This window comes from Pinus tabuliformis, chromosome 9, assembly GCF_031772625.1.
Source record: "Pinus tabuliformis cultivar Carrire ecotype Pingquan chromosome 9, CPIR1, whole genome shotgun sequence".
NCBI lineage: Eukaryota > Viridiplantae > Streptophyta > Pinopsida > Pinales > Pinaceae > Pinus > Pinus tabuliformis.
In genome coordinates, this window is record NC_142307.1 from 666,889,550 (window position 1) to 666,905,629 (window position 16,080).

At 39.8% G+C, this 16,080-nt stretch overlaps 2 pseudogenes; both read right to left on the reverse strand.

Annotated features, from left to right (window-relative positions):
• Positions 1–6,862: 6,862 nt before the first annotated feature.
• On the reverse strand, positions 6,863–7,508 carry LOC149150431 (uncharacterized; annotated as a pseudogene).
• A 78-nt stretch (positions 7,509–7,586) lies between these two features.
• LOC149150432 (ethylene-responsive transcription factor ERF056-like) lies at positions 7,587–8,256 on the reverse strand (annotated as a pseudogene).
• Positions 8,257–16,080: the final 7,824 nt, after the last annotated feature.

Here is a 16,080-nt window from a genome sequence, read left to right on the forward strand (position 1 = left end):
ACAAGTGCATGCTCAACACATTACAGATCATCAACTAAAGGAAAAAAAAACAAGCACACAAATGACACCGTTATTTTTGTACTAATGTCCTAAAAAAACCCAATGCGGGAAAATGGGTGCAACTATCTGAGGGTTTTATTATTAAGTAGTTCTTTTCTGAGTACACTGGGTGCCAAATTGGCTAACCTGACAGAGATAAAAAATCTGGTAGTAATACCTCTCTTCGGAAATAGATATTTGGAAATCCTGCTCCACGAAATCCCTCTCCAGCACAATTTGAAGCTCAGTGTCAGCCCTGCTGGCCTCTGTGTCAGCCTACTAAAGCTTTGCACAGCCTCTCTGGCTCTCTGCATCACTCCTATAGCCTCTGCACAGATGACACATGCCCCTCTGGCTCTGTGCAGTCTTTGTTGCCTCTGCGTGGCTCCCTCTGGCTCTGTGTCTACCTCTCTCTACGTCTATGGTGGTATCTCGACACTGTACCTGCCTCTCTACCTTGTATTCACTGCCCCTCACTGCAACTGATCACTAATTCTCTCTCTTAGCAAACCCCTCTCTAGAGAATAGAATGACTGATCACTCTGGTGTGTTCTCCAATTGACCCTCAAGCCTCCTCTTATACTTTCCTCGTTGACAAATCAGCGACCGAGATTAAGTCCCTAATCAATGGCTAAGATTCGATCTGGCTTGATCCATGACTTTTGGACCATTCCAACATAGTTTTATATTAATTCACATTAATATTTTAATTTCCTTGAGTTTAGACTAAGGGATTCCATTAAAAATATTAATTATTTTAATATTTCCCAAACTCTTCAGAATCTACCCAAACCCTTTCTAGGTATTGGAGATCTCACGTGCCCTAACCTCTCCACCAAATTTCATGGCTAGTGCACATCCGATGCTACCCCAAATCAACACTCCGTCTTAGAAAGGATTGTGCTCTAGCAATACTCCTCACTGAGTATTACCCTGATCATCCAGCATCAGTCCTTGTGTTGATGCTAGGCCTACTGCTCCACATCCTCTACACTACTTCATCTTGTTCTACTGCACATAGCTCTTCCACTGCCATTGTTGCATCTGTACGACAACTCCCTTTGCATCCGTGCTGCTGCCCATGGCCCTGCCACTTCCACTGCTGCGTCTACACTACATCTCCTCTCATCATGCTGCATCGTGTCGTCCATAGCACTACCACTGCTAACTACTACACTGCAACTTTGTTACTGAGAAGTAAGTAACTAATCTCCCAACTCTAACCTCTCTGTCAAGCTAGAGTACTCTTGATGTTGAAGCTCCATCTGCTGCTAACAAGTGCTCCCTCTATGACCTCTGCGTTGCTGCAACAACTCCCTGCATCTCACACCATTAAAAACCTCTCCATGCCATCCTGCACTGGTGCAACACTCCCATGCCTCTCGCACTGTTGCATCCTGCTAGCCTCGCCTTGTCCTGGGAATTCTGCACTATAGCTCTCTTTGCCGCTTCATCCGCATCCATCTCTACCCACATCCGTCAGTCCTGCTACCCCTCTTCGAGGCTCTTGTAGTATGGTCTAATCCAAGATGCTGGGTACCTCAAGGATCCTGTCCCTCATTGCCTGTAGTCCGTCTGACTACTGCTCGATGTCTCCCCACTTCTGCTCAAGTGTTGTGTGTGCACTCATGGCATAGTCATCATGTGCCTCCACTTCCTTCGCTGCCCTTCCTGGCACTGCCTTGGTCTCGGAGGCCTCTCCCTTATTCTTATTCCTTGGACACTGGGTCACATAATGACCCAGCTCCCCACAGTGGAAGCATTTGATCTTGGAGAGGTCCTTCTTCTTCTGTTTCTCTTGCTTTCCCTCATATGCTAGGGCAACATCCTCCTCCTCCTCCTTCTTGACTTTGATCCCCTTGTCACTGCTTCCCGCCTTGCTTAGCCTTTTGATCTCTTCTTAGCGAAGAGCTGCCCACATTTCCTCCCAATGTGGAAGGGTCGCTCTGCCTAGTATACTCTAGACAAATACCTCCTAGTCTTCTGAGACTGCATTCAGGGTTGTTCTCACCATCAATTCCTGATCTGGTGTGGCCCCTATGGAAGTTAGTTGATCCCGGATCTCATTCAGTCGACCGAGGAAGGTGTCAATCGGTTCTCCCTTCTTCATTTGGTATGACTGCAACTGATTTTCTAGTAACATCCTTCTCTGCACATAAGTATGTTGGTACAATTTCTTTAGGGCCTCCCACATCTCATTTTCCGTTTCCTTCTCGGCAATGTGTGGTACTACATGGTCCTTGACCTCGTCAAGGATGATGCTCTTGGCCCTCGACATTTCCTCCTCATACTTGTCGTTATCAGCTGGGTTAACTAGGATTGTTATCATCCTCAACGCGAAGTGCTTGACATGATTTCTGTCAAGTATGGATAAGAGTCTGGCTTTCTAGACTATGAAGTTTGAGGCTCTGTCTAGTCTGTCCTAGTCTCTTACTCCGTGTAGTGCCATGCTGCTCTTCTACTTCCCTCCTAGAAGTTCTTGATATGACTCCCTCTAAGCCTTGATTTCCCTCTTGGAAACCCTTCTCCTGCTGTAGATATGCCCCCTGCTCTGATCGTCTGTTCAATTACACCACTGATCTATATTTCTCGCCTAGAAACCCTTGGTAGCAAACTCCCTCCTCCTCGACCTTGCCCTGTTAGGTATTGTTTTGAATACAATACCCCACCAACTCCACTCTACAACTTACCCATATCCTCCTAAACCCCAAAAACCTGAAGGTAAGAGCTCCTAGGCTTTCTGTAGTCCCGGCACCAGCAAACTAGCTCCCTCAGCCAACTGCGTCAACCCTCCTAGCCTCTGTGTGGCTTTGCATGAGCCTGTCTTTGCCTCCTTCATCCTCTACACAACCTCTTCTTGGCTCGAACTTGATGATGCCGGCACTACGTCACACCTTCCGTGTTTCTTTGCTTCTAGGAACAACTTCTATCACTTGGGACAACTGTTTTCTGCTACTGCTACTCTGATTTGCTGATGTCCTCAGTTCTCCTGTAATCTACAACCATGCTCTGATACCATGTTGAAGGTTATAAGTCTAACAGTTAGAAACTCTCCATGCACTTTACTGATTTATTCCTACCTACTGGTTCTATTAATTAACAAGTTATTTACCATGTAAATACTAAAAATAAATACAAGTGCATGCTCAACACATTACAGATCACCAACTGAAGGAAACAGAAACAAGCACACCAATGACACCGTTAACTTTGGACTAATGTCCTCAGAAAAACCCAATGCGGGAAAATGGTGCAACCATCTGAGGGTTTTATTATTAAGCAGTTCTTTTCTGAGTACACTGGGTGCCAAATTGGCTAACTCGACAGAGATAAAAAATATGGCAACAATACCTCTCTTTAGAAACAGGTATTCAGAAAGCTTGCTCCATGAAATCCCTCTCCAACACAATCTAAATCTCAATTTCATCCCTCTAGCCTCTGTGTCAGCCTAAAACCCTCTACGTTAGCCTACCGAGGCTCTACGTAGCCTCTCTGGCTCTCTGCGTCACTCCTGCAGCCTTTGTGTGGATGACGCAGGCCCTTCTGGCTCTGCGCAGTCTTTGTTGCCTCTGCGTGGCTCCCTTTGGCTCTGTGTCTACCTCCCTATGCTTCTGCGCTAGTATCTTAATGTTGTCCCTGTCTCTCTGCATCGTACTTACTACCCCTCGCTACAACTAATCACTAATTCTATCTCTCTTAGAAAACCCCACTCTAGAGAATAGAATGACTGATCACTCTGGTGTGTTCTCCATAACCCTCAAGCCTCCTCTTTTACTTTCCTCATTGAAAAATCAACAGCCATGATTAAGTCCCTAATCAATGGCTAATATTAGATCAGGCTCGATCCATGAATTTTGGACCATTCTAACACAGTTTTATAGTAGTTCACATTAATATTTTAATTTCCTTAAGTTTAGACTTAGGGACTCCATTAAAAATATTAATTATCTTAATATCTCCCAAACTGTTTAGAATCTGGCCAAACCCTTTCTGGGTATTGGAGATCTCATGTGCCCTAACCTCCCCACCAAATTTCGTGGCTATAACACATCCGATGCTACCCCAAATCAACAGTAAGATTGAGACGTTCTCGAGGTTGGTTTTTGCTAGAGTAAATGAAATATAATCAATGAAACACATTTTTGGTTTGGTTTTTGTTGGATCAGTGAGTAAAATCCAATTTGATAGTAAGTTGTTGCAAACTACTTAAATACACAAGCATGGTTAGAGAAGCTTGTAATAAACAAACAAAACTTAATTCTAAATTCCAGGAGAACATAACACACATAAAGTAATAAAAAAATAACCTGCAAACAAAAATGAACAAAAGCAAGAGATTGAAAATATAAATCCTTTATTTCTAGTGAATTGAGACAAAGTGGTCTATGAAAGATACATAAAGGAGGATGCCAAGCACAATGAGCCTTCAACAATCCTCCAGTGGAAGGTCCATTTTTCTGCCTTTGCATAATAATTCCATTACATAAATATCCAAAGTAATCAATATGCACAAAAAATCTCATTTCTCACAGAAATTTGTGGAACCCTGTAACTTGAGGAATCTTGGCAGAAAATGGACATTAAAACCGACCAGACACAAAACCACATGCTCAAAATTCAAATAGAAAGAAGCTCCAAACTAGGCAAGAAGGAAGTAGAAACTTTCATAAGCTTGAGATTCAAAAAATCATTGAGATTCAAATTCCTTTGGAAAATAGCCTTTTGGATTCTTCCACATAATCTTTCCATTGATAATAATACCTTTCAGTTGTGAATTGCATAACATAAAAAAAATGTTGTACATGCCATACTTTGTGATATAGATGGTGTCTAACTATGTATTTTCTTCCTAATTATTTCCCTGGAATACAAGGAATGAAATAAGGCCAGTTTGGCTCATCAATAGATCAGTTTACAATGATCTCCCCTTTTTGACAACCTTCTAACTTGGCAAGCTCTAGAGTACAACATAGTGCAGTGGCTCCACCATTTGGATTGCCACTAATCTTATCCCTCTACTTTGTCTCGAAAATAACTGCTTCAATAAGTCCAATTCTAAGCTCCATTTCATCAATGATCAGAAGTTGATCCTTGAGCCCTGCATAAAGATTTAATTAAACCTTCGAGATAGAATTATCAAAATCATGAAACCATATTTTTACATTTTTATTGCAAGAAGCCTACATATAATTCCATTACATAAATATCTAAAGTAATCAATATGCGCAAAAAATATCATTTCACACAGAAATTTGTGGAACCCTATAACTTGAGGAATATTGGAATCAAATGGACATTAAAATCGACTAGACACAATACTACGTGCTCAAATTTCAAATAGAAAGAAGCTCCAAACTATGCAAGAAGGAATTAGAAAGTTTCATAAGCTTGAGATTCCCAAAATCATAGAGATTCAAATTCCTCCTATACATTACAATGTATCTCCACTTAAAGCTTGGGCAGAGTTGCGCGTGCCACTATAGGAAATTGATTTTTGACAAGTGATGAGAAACTACCTTACACAATCCGCAGCAATAACAATGAGTGCACGTCAAAGAGCATAGTTTTTGAGGAGGATCTAAGAGAAGCTCTTTTGTGTGGGGTGAAGCATGTGCAAGGTGATAAGTGTGAATCGCATATGTTAATAAATTTTTTAATGTGGATAACTTGTGATCCTTACAATTTGCAACTAATTAAACTATATGGAATTTTCCCTTGCACCAAAGGAAAAATATGCTTATGACAAAATACTTGCTTTCCCCTAATTAAACTAATTGATTTTTCTATGATCCTAAGGGAGGAGAAAAATGGTTCCCAAATCCTTTTTGATTCCCCCAAATCACATAGGGTGCAAGGGGAAGAGCATACTCAGAACTAGGAATTTTCCACTTAAAGTCCCAAACTAATATGAAAAATGAAATAAGAAGTAGCAAAGGCCATCCATGTGGCAAACCAAACTACACCTTAACTAACATGAAACATGTAAGGAGTCAGAGAATATTATTATGGATACCACCTAACTCATAAAATAAAGAAAATGGTTATAAACTATAAAATGCAAACCCACATAGGAAAGTCCAAGCATTTGCATTGATCCATCATTTGGTAAAGTATGGCCCAAATAATTTATGTGACTATTCTTTTAACAACTATATAGTTTTTCTATGATATATTTCAGTCTAGATAGAAATTCGTTTGATGTATTTTGTAGGCCAACAAAGGATATTGACAATATATGGAGTGGTTCCTGAGCATGTCTGTAGGATGGAGATGTTGTCGAGGTTGGTTTTTTCTAGAGTAAATGAAATACAATCAATCAACACATTTTTGGTTTGGTTTCTATTGGATCAGTGAGTAAAATCCAATTTGATAGTAAGTTGTTGCAAACTACTTCAATACAAAAGCATGGTTAGAGAAGCTTGTAATAAACAAACAAAACTTAATTCTAAATTCCACAAGAACATAACACACATAAAGTAATAAAAAAATAACCTGCAAACAAAAATGAACAAAAGAAAGAGATTGAAAATATAAATCCTTTATTTCTAGTGAATTGAGACAATGTGGTCTATGAAAGATACATAAACAAGGATGCCAAGTAGAATGAACCTTCAACAATCCTCCAGTGGAAGGTCCATTTTTTGCCTTTGCATAATAATTCCATTGCATAAATATCCAAAGTAATAAATATGAGAAAAAAATCTCATTTCTCAAAGAAATTTTTGGAACCCTGTAACTTGAGGAATCTTGGCATCAAATGAACATTAAAACTGACCAGACACAAAACCACATGCTCAAAATTCATATAGAAAGAAGCTCCAAACTAAGCAAGAAGGAAGTAGAAAGTTTCATCAACAGACGAATGGAAACACAAAATTACCAGTCTATGGACGAAGGAATTCACTTCCAAATGGCGTTTAAAGTGAGGAAAATTGAGCCTAGCATAGTCACCCCTCATCTTATAAGCAACCTTGTCATAAGCCATGACTGACTCCTCTGCAGTATCAAAAGTCCCTAGCCATAACCTGGTTCTTTTTTTGGGTAACCTGATCTTTGCAACCCATTTACCCCAGTTATGTTGTTTCACGCCTCTATAAAGCTTAGCCAGCTTTGAGAGGCCGCTGCCATGAAGGTTCATGGGTTGAGCTCTAGGATCTAGAGCGCTCCGACTCATATGGTGGATTGAAGCCGCTGCTGCTGTTTGATGTTGTCTCAATTGAAGTTGTTGTTTGATGTTGTTCCAATTGAATTTTTGGTTGTATTTTCTAAATATGTTGTACATGTAACAATTCATACAAAACCATGGATGGTTCAATGGATTCTCCACTGCACAGGTTCTACCCTTGAAAATTTAGGTGCCATACCAGGCCATCAGAGTGGCCGAAGCCATTTGATGGTAAGTTGGGGAAAAATGATGATGAAGAACATAAGACTTCAGAATCTTTGGAGACTAGAGAACCATATGGCATTCTTAAGTTCTTCCAAGCATCCAAACCCTCCAACCTCACATCTCCATTGGAAGGAGAAGACAAGATGGATGCAGATTCCTAGAACACATCTAGCACACTTGCATTGAAAACCCCTAAATTCTGAACTTCACAGAAAACGTCATTCTTCTTCACGTCTTCATGCTGCACCGACCCAAGAGAGCTTGAATTCTCATATGCACATGAAATTTCTTCTGATTCTTTAGTCTTAGACATGCTTTCCAAAGGTTGTTTTAAGCTTTGGAAAATTGCTTGTAGCTTGGCATCAACAAACAATGGAAGCACAGAATTACCAGTCTAGGGGGTGAAGGAATTCACTTCCAACTGGAGTTTAAGGTGAGTAAAACTGAGCTTGGCATAGTCCCCCCTTAGCCTATAAGCAACCTTTTCATAAGCCATTATCGCCTCCTCTTTAGTATAAAAGGTCCCTATCCATAACTTGGTTCTGTTTTTGGACCTAATCTTTTGTAACCCATTTACCCTAGTGGCATTGCCTCACACCTCAGTTGATCTTAGCTAACTTTGAGAGGTCGTTGCCATGAAGCTTCATGCGCTGAGCTCTGGGACCGAGAGGGTTCCAACCCATATGGTGGATTGAAGCCATTGTTGTTGTTTGATGTTGTTGCAATTGAAGTTGTTGTTGTATTTGTTGAATCTACTGTTCATGTAACAATTCATACAAAACCATGGCTGATTCAATGTATTCTCCACTGCACTGGTTCTGCCCTTGAAAAATCAGGTGCCATTAACTAATTTAACACTAGTTGAATGAATCCGATGGCTCAAACTATTTTAATCATCTAACATCTAAATCAAGGGCACATGAATGTACACGTAATTTGAGAGGAGAGTTCTTTTAAGAGGGGAATTCCTTAAGGTGTAATTAACCATATTATGAATCCATGCCTATTTTAATATATTTGTTCAATTATATAGAATCATATTAACCATATTATGACTTTTGTTTTATGGTTTAAAACGATTTTGTTTTTCTATGGCATTTTAATATTGTTTTTTTGTCCTTTTGTAGGTGAAAGAAGCCAACAAAAGGGTGCCATGTGTCAAGGTTTGGTAGGGAAACACTTGATTGAAATGTAATCTTGTGGGTCCCACCTGCTGACTGGGATGCCATGTGGCACATTGTGGGCCTCTCTTTTTCCTTGTCTTATCAAACTTTAAAGAGCCATTAGTTGGTCATACAGACTCAGGTTTGAGTTTCGTCTACGCCACCAGAATTGTAATGTTGAGCACTACAACTTGGTATTGGTTTTACTATATTATGAAGACTTTGATTTTCAAGCTTTTCCATAGCCATTGCTAAATTCTGAGCATGGCTGGAGCCACCTAGATCAGTTATATAGGTAATTTGTTTGGTTACTTAGTGTATTCAATATGTGATTATACAATTCACATTTCTTCATATATACACAAATAACATGTAACTGATGCTTTTGAAGCACCGAAGAAAAACAAGACCCATCAATATATAACAAACTCACATAAATCAAATTAGTGTTATGTTCTCTTGGCACTGAAGAATGCTAAGAACCAGAATTAGAAAAGAAATGGAAAACTACTTAACAAAGAAAATAACCAATCTCACGACAACAAATTCATGAAACTATCGGCTGTCATCTGAGTAGAAACAAGTTTTCTCATCCCTCCCTGATACAAGTGAATTATTATTCATATATCAATGTCTCAATGTTTCATCTTGATTCAATATTTATATTGGAGTTTCTCTTTTTGAGAAAGCATTTGTTAAAGTGGTCAATTCTAACAAATTTACACTCACATATTGAGTTGACGAGACTCAATATGTCTAAAATACAAACTCCAAATAATTCTCAAGATCAAAAGCACACCATTTATTACCATAGAGATGATGAACAACTAGATACTAGTCCTCTTCCTCTTCACTAAAAGGTTTATAGTTGATTATGGAGTTGAATTGGTTAAACCATCGTAGCCTAGACCTTTTTCCAGATCTGGCTTCAAGTTTCTATGCTATGAGATTTTATTTTTGTGGCCCATATTGAACCACCATCTCCCTCAACTTGGCATCCTCAATAGCCCTCCAATGACCTTGAGAAAATAGCCTTGACTACCTAGAGTCTGGAAGTTCTTTTCCAGTAAAATTCTTCAATACCTCGCTTCCCATGGTGTTGTTCTCCTTCATGTACTGATCCTGGCTAGAAAGTGATCTCACTTCTACAGAGCAATTGTTGCTTGTCCGTAATCGAACACTTTCATGTAATATGGTTCGTTGAGAAATAACCTTGGGATAGTTTGGGTCAATATTTATGGCTTGGATACAATTTTCAATAACATCAGCGATATAGCCCATAGCTTGGAAGGAAGTTGCACGATTATAAAAAAACAAATTACACTAAAAGGTTTGGATTCTCCATTGCATGCCAAAGCAACTATATAGTGCTCCATGTATCCATTTCTTTAGTCGAAATTTGATTTCATTGCATGCTCAACAACCCACACATTGTGTAGTTGGGCTTTCCTTTGACGCCTACCACATAAAACTTTTAGAAACATAGTAGTTGTGATCAAAATCACAATGCCCACATATATCACAATGGCCTAGTTGTCAAACGAAACACAAATGACATACTAGGTAGATTGCTTGTCTAACCAATCCATACATTCCAATTCCTCGGGCTAGAAGCTAGCAGAAATTGCAACGTGCAAATAATTTTCACATTCAAACTCGAGTTAGACACTTTGAATGAAAAAATCATGTTTCTTTCTTGATATGAAAGCCAAATTCCAGTGGATATTGCTGAGAGTGCTACGTTGAATTCTAGTAGAGTACAACAAAATTGTTAAGGAACATACTGCTTTCAAAACTAAAATCTCATATCAAAAATCACATAAAAAAACAATAATTTACACTATTCTACTCCTACATCACACTATCTGTTTGGATTGGGTAGTCCCCCTGTTATATCCAACAACTCCTCTAACTTCTCATTGAACAATAGGACATACATAACACACACAAAAAATAATATATTTTACTCTCAACACTATCTTGGCCCTGCCTATGGAGTAAGGTCTAGAAAGAACTGTGATACCAAAAAAGAAATTAATTTACACACATAAAAAAGTATTTTTTATTCACAAATATGATACATATATAGTTGGATTAAGATCCAAATAATTCCAAATATAAGTAAGGAGATTAAGATATTCTTTCAACAAAATTCATAACTAATTCTAAATTTAACATGGAAACATTTTCTCCATTTTAAACCACCAAAAAAATTCAATATGAAACCTTTTATTACAATGATATCATAAACTTTTAAATAATTATATTTTTGACGGATTTTCCTTGCTTTAACTTTATTCCTTTTTATTATTACAATGATGACCAAAGCTTTAAGTAATTAAATTTTTGGCAGCTTTTACATTAACTTTATGCATTGAATAAAGTTAAAAAACCAACAAAGCATTCAATATGGAGTCCTTCTCTAAAATGGTGATGGAAGTTTCAACTAATTATATCTCAAATGGTTTTCTTGGTTTGGTTTTATGTTTTGCAGTGATTGTAATAATAACAAGGAGGGATGCACGATAGCTAGTTCTTGCCTTAAGCGAGAGGAACAGGGGAACTGGAGTTGACCAAGCTAATCTCCAAACCACGAGTTCTGGGTTAGTTCAAATTCAATAGTGGCATGCCCACTCACTAGAAGTGATATAAGCAACAGACTCAAAAAAATGATCTTATGGATTATCAATTTGGTTAACAAGTGCATATCCATTGGAAATTTAAAACTCTGTCTAGTAAACAGACTAGTTCAACCACTAGCTCAACGGGCTCTGCTACTAGCTATGGCTATCGATCTGTAAGGGATGCTGCTACTTACTCTGCTATTAGTGATGTTGGTGGTATAGCAACTGGAACTGGGTCAACTGTCTCTACTTCTCCTGCTGCTACTGGTTATGCTGGTAGATAAGCTGGATCAATCGTATCAACCGAATCTAGCTCTGTATAAGTAACAAGGGATGTTGGTCAAGCTGCTACTGATGCTAGATATACTACTCGTACTCGATCTGCTCAATCGCCTGAATCCACTTCTGTTGCTGATGCTGCTGGTTCATTGACCGGATTAATGGCTTCTGCCGGATCTACTAGTACTGGATCGCCCTTATGCTGGTGCTATTGATACTGGAGAAACTGGCTAGGGATATTAACCCATAAGGACCGGAACTACTTATGCTGGACATGCAACTCCTACGACTACTTCAACTAGATCAACTGCTACCTCTTCAATGTGTGCTTTATGTGCTTATGGGTATACTACTAGAGCTGGATATGCTCTAACTACCTATGGACCTGGAACTGTTGTCGGCTTTACTACTGGTATTTCTACTGCTACTGTCTCTACCACAAATTGTGTTGTAGGTAGTGGATCTATAACTGGGACTGCTAATCTAGGGTCTACTGAACCATTTCAAGGGGTTTCATTGACCAGAACAATATAATAGACTAAAAATATGACTCAACGACTAAATCGACTACTTAATTGATCCATATTTAAACTGGAAAGAAAAATATTACAGATATAACAATAAATAAAGAGATGCAGCAGAAATAATACTCATTTCATTAATGTAAAATACTGAATTATGCTTACAAACATAAATGGAAATAAACTAGCTCGCGCGATGGTAGCTTATCTCTGAGAAGTGATGTGGCAGCTACATGCCTCTAAACTATGTTACAGTGAGGCTGAAGGGCCTTTTTTATTATTGAACAATAAGAGAAAACACTAAACAACCTAACCCTAACCCAAGGAGATGTATCACCAAGATTTTCTGGGCCCTGTTGGGGTTAGTTGGACAACCAACTTCCCGGGGTCCTGACTTGGCCATATTATCTCCATTTGATGCGTATGATACCCCATTAGAAATATCTATCTGAGGAATACAATAAAAGACAACTTTATCAAAAAATCACTGGCGGAATATTGCCAAAAAACATCGTTTAGGGCTTCAAAACAGCTCCAAAAGTTTAGGACTTGAAAAACTACTAAAAATAGTAAAGTATGCTACAATTAAGGAAACTGAAAAACTAAAAGAAACAATGGTGGGGCTCAAAGTGGAATTGGTGGGTGGCCACCAATATCCACCTGGATCATTCCTCCCCTCTTAGGAAGCAATGGTCCCCATTGTGTTGAGTTCCTCTATGAGATGATGAAACTTTTGCTGAACTTGGTCCCTGGTGAGCCACTTGCCCTAGTGAAGGAGTTGGCCTACTTTGACAACTCGATACAGTTGGATCTTCTGATGGTGAGTGTGCTTGATCTACGTGTCCATGATGCAATCAGTTGTAGCTTGTTCCATGCAATCTGGATTTAACTCTATTGGTGTGATATGTTCTGCAATGTTGGATGTGTCTAGTAATGCTGGAAAGCATGGTTGAAGGCAGTCCACATTGAACACTGGGTGCAGGCCAAGGAATGGGGGAATGCTGAGCTCAAATGTATTGTCTCCCACAACCTTGGTAATGGTGTAAGGACCATATCAGAGTCGTGTGAGTTTTCTATAGGCTCCAGTAAAGCGTTCCTTTTGCAAATGTAACCAGACTTTATCACCCACCTGAAACTTGTGTGGCATCTGATGTTGATCATGTTGTTACTTGTACTTGGAATTTGATTTCTCCAGAATGTCATGGACCTGCTGGCGGATATGTTAGATGTGATCAATGAAGTTGTTTTCCTTATTGGTTTCGGAATGGACATGAGCCGAATCTGCCTGAGTAGATGCAAATGGTATGGCAACATAAATGACACATAGTGGTTGGAATCCCAAGCCCACTTGAAAAGGATTATGGCTATTCGAGATGTGGAGAGCCTGGTTATAGCTATGCTGAACATAGGGGAGGCTCTCATCCCATGTGCATGGATTCTTTGAGTTGTACATGCGCACAATGTGTACGATCTCCTATTGACGACCTTTGTCTGGCCATCAGTTTGGGGATGGAAAGCTATGGACTTAGTGACTTTAGTGTACAACATTGACCAGAGACTGGACAAAAATGTATTGAGGAACCTATTGTCCCGATCTAAGATGATAGACTATGGGATCCCAAAGTGTACCCACACTCGTTCAAAGAAGATTTTAGTAGTGGCTTCTGCTATGATATTCTTTTTGCAGGTTGCCATAATGGCCATCTTTGAGAATCTGTTGACGACCACAAAAACACAGTCATTTCCATGCTTAGTAGAAGGAAGGCTCGACATGTAATCCATGGAGATGGATTCCTAAGGTCGACAAGGGGTAGGCAATGAACTATATAGACCTTGCTTCTTGATGGTCGATTTGGCAATTGCACAGGAAGTGCAGGATTTGATGTGCTTCCCAACATCCTGTCGAAGATTCGGCCAATAGAAATACTTTTGCAGTACTGCAATTATTTTCTTAACCCTAAAATTTCGAGTAACGCAAATATAGTGTGCTTCCCAAATGATCTTGGTGTGCTTGCTTGAAGGAACACAAAGGTGACCCAAGTGGCATAATATGGCATCCTCGACGTGAGAATATGGAACATGTTGACCCTCCAAGAGCGTCTGGTATGTGTGGAAAAATTTTGGGTTGCTTTTGTAGAGAGGTGGCCAATCAGAAGTTTCGTGCCCACAAGAGTTGAGCACGGTGGTTAACGCCATGATCAGTGGTCGACAGAGGAAATCTACAACATTACTGGCACTGCCCTTCTTATACTTGATATTTAAATGGAATTGTTGTAGGTATGTGGACCACTCCTGATGGCAATCATTCTGTAACTTCCCTTGCATCTGTATGAACTGCAGGGGCCGATGGTCTATGTGGATGACTCTTTCCTTGCCCAAAATGTAATGCTTCCATTATTGACAGGCCTGCACAATGGAATACATCTCTTTGTCATAAGCGGGATACTTCCATACTGTGTCTAAAAGTGTCTCACTTTGATATGCCACTGGATGCCCATGTTGAGTAAGGATTACCCCAATAGCATAGTCAGAGGCATCTGTATTGATCTCAAATGGCTGTTGCAAGTATGGTAATGTGAGCACTGGTGCCGAGCAGAGGAAATGTTTGAACTCTATGAATGCCTTCTGTTGAGATTCAGACCAAAATAATTTCGCTTTCACTCCTCCCTTGGTGACTTGACTCAAGAGCCAAGTGATATGAGAGAATCCTAATATGAACATGCAGTAGAAATTGGTAAGGCCCAGAAAGCTACAGAGCTCTGTCAGAGTGGTTGGAGATGGCTAATCTTGAATGAATTGGATCTTGGCTGGATCCACATGCACCCTCGGTTCATCAATAATGTATCCCAAATACTAAACTTGGGTCATGCAAAAAGTGCATTTCTTCAAATTGGCACATATCTTGTGTTGTCGTAGTGTTTGGAGAACCTGTCAGATGTGGTGGAGGTGCTCTTCCCAACTCTGGCTGAAGATCAGGATGTCATCCAAGTATACCACTACAAATGAGTTGATGAATGGTCGCAAGATGTCATCCATCAACCTCATGAAGGTTGCAGGAGCATTCGTCCACCTGAAAGGCATAACCAACCATTCAAAAGGGCCCTCATTTTCTTTGAAGGCAGTCTTCCACACATCAGAGGGTTTGATTGGTACTTGGTTATATCCTAACTTCAATTCAATCTTGCTGAAATATTTTTCTCCCTTTAGTTGGTCCAGAAGGTCATCAACCCATGGATTGGGTACCTATTCTAGAAAATGATCTTGTTTAGCGCCCGATAGTCAATACAGAGTCTCCAAGTCCCATCCTTCTTCTATACCAACATGATCGGGCTCCCACAGGGTGATGAAATTAGTTGGATGTGACCTTTCTGCAGCAACTCCTAAATCAGCCTCTTGATTTCATCGTTCTCCAGAATGGAGCACCGATAGATTGGTCCATTGGGAAGCTGTTATATACATATTTGGGCACTGCAACCCCAATCTTATATGTCGATAAACCAAGGGCTTTTTAACCCCTAAAAGTGTTGTTTCTCACCCTAAAGGATCAAGGTCAACTGATTACTTCATTCCCCAGAAGTTCCACCTAAAAAGCCACTCAGAACTGGCCAAAACAGGACCATACCGACTGCTCCACTGTCAGGGTGCGATGCATACTGACTTCTACACTAGAAAAGTGTGATGCATACTGAAGAGGCCTTCTGTAGGGTGCGATGAGTGAGAATGGACAAATGTCCGAGACAGTTTGATAAGTGGATGGTCATGGAATCTACTAGAAACTTCTCCTATGACACTTGCCTCTCTGAATTCGCCCAGGGATGAGTAAGAGATCCAAGAAATCTCCAAGTGGAACCAAGAACAACAAGTGGAATGACACTAATAAAAAACCCAGAGATGACTCACACCCTTTGCAGACATCTATAAATGGATCCCTCATTTGAGAGATCTGGAGGTTGGAAGTTTGTAATTTGCAAGGAAGTGCTGATAATTTTTCTTTGAGAAGAAGCATTGTATTGTTGAGTGATCTTGCTTTTCATGAGGTGAAGAGGGCTTTGATGCTGGGAGGA